Raw genomic sequence first — 4,397 nt, 5'->3', positions numbered from 1 at the left:
ATGTCTAAATCTTTTTCCAGAATTAGATTTTTATTTTTATTTTTTTGTTGTTTAGTTTTAATTTCATAATCATAAATTTAACTGCAATCCAGCTAGACTTGGAAGGGAATAAGGAAAATATGGAACCCATAGAACTGTAGCAAGAGTGCAAAGATTGTAGGATGTTTTAAGCAGAGGGGGGTAAAGGGATGGTCTCCTGAACCATAGAAGGAATGGTCTGGTAGTTAAGATAAAACACAAGTCAAATTTATTAGATTCGTCCACAGTCAGTAATAGTGATCTTCTTTCTGGTCGTGCCATTCCTGGACCCAAAGGTTTCCATGGCTTCCATAATATTCATGTCATCTTTCACTTTGCCAAAGACCACATGCTTGCCATCCAACCACTCAGTCTCAGCAGTGCAGATGAGAAACTGGGAACTTTCTGTGTTGGGTCCAGCATTTGCCATGGACAAGATGCCAGAACCCATGTGCTTCAGGACGAAATTCTCATCATCAAACTTTTCCCCATAGATGGACTTGCCACCAGTGCCATTATGGCATGTGAAGTCACCACCCTGGCACATAAATCCCAGAATAATCCTGCGAAAGCAGGAACTTTTAAAACCAAATCCTTTCTCCCCAGTGCTCAGAGCATGAAAGTTCTCTGCTGTCTTTGGAACTTTATCCCAAGGGCTCACTGTCCACGATGATGTTGAAGAACATGGTGGGGTTGACCATGGCTGGGAGGCGCAGGTGACTCTGGGATGGTGGCATTTGCAAGGTCCAGAATTAGATGTTTAAAATATTATTGGTGGGGTGCCTGGGTGGCTCCGTTGGTTAAGCAGATGCCTTCAACTCAGGTCATGATCCCAGGGCCCTGGGATCGAGCCCCGCGTTGGAGTCCCTGCTCAGCGGAAAGCCTGCTTCTCCCTCTCCTTCTGCCTGCTGCTGCTCTGCCTGCTTGTGTCTTTATCTCTCTGTCAAATAAACAAATAAAATCTTTAAAAAAATATTATTGATGAGTTTGCTTCCACTAAAGTTAAATTATAATAAATTAAATCTTCAGAGTAAATAAAATATTTATACTTAAAATATTATTGTGAGTTTTAATACACATGCTTTTCAATTTTTTCAAGATTTTTCCAACTACTCTAATATTTTGGGGAAAAAAACTAGCCATTAAAAAATATATAAAAATATCCTTCTAGGGGGCACGTTTTTCCTTTTACCTCAAGCTCCAATAGTGCTCAATATGATATTGTCTTCATTTAAAATTTTGGTATTTTGTCATAAGTTATTTTAATTAATTTTTATTTTTAAAATGTGAATTTAAATACAATCTATCTGTATTTCTGAGTCTTTTTGGCACATCCTCAAATTTTGCAAACTGGTGCAGCCACTGTGGAAAACAGTCTGGAAGTTCCTCAAAAACTTAAAAATAGAACTATCCTATGATCCAGTAATCCACTACTGGGTATTTACCCAGAAAATACAAAAACACTATTCAAAGGGATACATGCACCCCTATGTTCATTGCAGGATTATTTACAATAGCCAAATTATGGAAGCAGCCCAAGTGTCCATCGATAAATGAATGGATAAAGAAGATATGCAAAAAGAATGAAACTTGCCATTTGCAACAATATGGATGGAGTTAAGAGAGTATAATGCTAAGTGAAATAAGTCAGTCAGAGAAAGACAAATACCCTATGACTTCACTCACATATGGAATTTTAGAAACAAAACAAAGGAGCAAAGGGGGAAAAAAAAGAGACAGAAAGAGACAAACCAAGAAATAGACTCTTAATTATAGAGAACCAACAGGTGGTTACCAGAGGGGAGGTGGGTGGGGGGATGGGTGAAATAGGTGATGGGCATTATGAGTACAATTATCGTGATGAGCACTGAGTAATATATAAAATTGTTGAATTATATATTGTACACCTGAAATGAATAAAACCACTATATGCTAACTATTTGGGAATTAAAATAAAAAGATTAACACAATACAATACAATTAAATTAAATAAGTAGGTGCTCACTGCTCATGACCACTTCAACAGAATCAGCCACATCTCTCCGATGGCATGATCTGTTCAATGGTTGAACCTGCTGCGAGTTTGGCCACATGGTTAGCAGCCCAGTCCTCTGCTGATGGGGACTGTTGTACTACCTGTAAGACTCTTGCTCTTAGTCTCCTCCATACTATCCAGGCACCCACAACTTGAGTATATTTGGGAACTGGGGAGCTGGGATCTCTCCTCATCAGGATGGTAGCAGAAACTGTTCTCACTGAAGAGGTTATTCCAGCAAAAAGATTTCAACTTAGGGCTCCCTCCTTTTGAGATGTAGAATTCTCTACATGAAGGCCAGAATTGCTCAAATTGTCCCGTCCCCTCAAGACCTCACTGCCCATCTTCTTCCTGCCTTTGAACTCAGTATTTAGCCCAGGGCTCCACAGAAAAGTCTGCACTGGTTTCATTAACAGGGATAACAAGTGACACTTTGCATTAAGCTGGTCTCCCCAGTGGAAGTAAGCATCTCTTATCCATGGGATTGCTTCCTGGGCCACACATCCAGGGCCACCAGGCAGTTCAGTGCCCTAAGCACTCTCCTGGAGCACAGGGAGAAGACAATCAGTTACCTAGGGCTCCCCGTGACAAGTCCTGCTAGCCATCTTCTTTCTCAAAGGCAACTGCATTTCCTAGAAGCTACCATCTTTTGAGAACTCCATTTAGCTTTCTTGGACATATAGTGAGTGAGAATATTTTTTAAAATTAATTGTATTTTTATATCCTATGAGCCAATAATCAAATTAAATTTAAGAAAATAATGCCATTTACAATAACATAGAAAAATATGAAATCCTTACAAATCCAGACAAAAGCTGGGTGAGACCAATACTCTAAAAACTAAACATTACTGAGACAAAGTAAAGACCTAAGTACATGGAGATGCGTAGCACACTTATGGATTGGAAGACTCATTGTTGAGGAGTCTGTTCTCATATCTATAGACCCAGTACTGTCCTTCTCAAAACTCCAACAGGTTTGTTTGCAGAAATTTAAAAGCTGATTCTAGGGCGCCTGGGTGGCTCAGTCGGTTAAGCGTCTGCCTTCAGCTCAGGTCATGGTCCAGTGTCCTGGGATCAAGTCCTGCATCAGGCTCCCTGCTCAGCGGGGAGTCTCCTTCTCCCTCTCCCCCTTCCCCCTGATTATGCTTTCTCTCTCTCTCAAATATATAAATAAAATCTAAAAAAAAGAAATTTAAAAGCCCATTCTAAAATTCATATTGAAATACAAATGACCTCAAATGGCCAAAAGAACTTTGGAAAAGAGAACCAAGTCAGAGAACTCAAATTTTTTGACTGCGAGTTATTATAAAGCTGCTGTAATGGGGGCAGTGTGTGGTATTGGCTTCCTAATAGGCAAATTGATCAATGGAACAAAATGGAGAGTAAAAAAATAGACCTATATACATATGATCGATTGTTAATAAAAGTGCAAAGACAATTCAGTGGAAAAAAGATACTCTAACAAATGGTGCTGGGACAATTAGATATCCATATGCAAAAAACCAAATATGAATTTCCATGCATGCCTCACACTATATACAAAAGTTAACTTAAAATGGGTCATAGGCCAAAATGTAAAATCTAAAATTATAAAATTTATAGAAGAAAACAGAGGTGGTAATCTTTGTGGCTTTGAGTTACAGATTCCTCAGATATACCACTAAAAGCATGATCTGTAAAGTGAAAAATAAGTTGGTCTTCGTAAAAATTAAAAACGTCTAGTCTTTGGAAGATACCATTAAGAGAATGAAAAGTCACACCTCTGTAGGAGAAAATATTTGCATTTGAAAAGCATATATCTGATAAAGGACCTATATTTATACACATATATGAATTATTATATATAATATATAACATGTTTATATATATAATACAATAACATGGATAACCTCAACATAATTATGCGAAGTAAAAGTAGCCAGATTAAAAACTGGCATATACTTTTGATTCTAATTATATAAATTTCTAAAAAATGAATACTAACGTACAGTATTGAAAGCAGAGCCATGGTTATCTGGGGCTAGGGGATGCGGTGGAGGGGAAGGAATGGAGGTCAGGAGGGAGGGATCAAAGTAGCATGAGGAAAACTTTGGAGGTGATGGGTATGTTCATGTCAAAAGTTATCATACTGTGCATTTTAAACATGTGCAGTTTAGGGGTGCATGGGTGGCTCAGTTGATTAAGCAGCCAACTCTTGATTTCAGCTCAGATCATGATCTCTGGGTTATGAGATTGAGCCCTGGGTTGGGCTCCACGCTCAGTAGGGAGTCTGCTTGAGGATTCTCTCTCTCTCCCTCTCTCTCTTCCCCCAACTCGTTCGCACTTTCTCGCTCTCTCTGAAG

At 38.8% G+C, this 4,397-nt stretch overlaps 1 pseudogene; it reads right to left on the bottom strand.

The window, feature by feature from the left end:
- Positions 1-250: 250 nt before the first annotated feature.
- LOC114207329 (peptidyl-prolyl cis-trans isomerase A pseudogene) lies at positions 251-719 on the bottom strand (annotated as a pseudogene).
- Positions 720-4,397: the final 3,678 nt, after the last annotated feature.

This window comes from Eumetopias jubatus, unplaced genomic scaffold (assembly GCF_037043125.1).
Source record: "Eumetopias jubatus isolate StellerSeaLion01/CBP00866 unplaced genomic scaffold, mEumJub1_p1.0 scaffold_3, whole genome shotgun sequence".
Lineage (NCBI taxonomy): Eukaryota > Metazoa > Chordata > Mammalia > Carnivora > Otariidae > Eumetopias > Eumetopias jubatus.
This window is presented reverse-complemented; position numbering and strand designations above follow the sequence as displayed.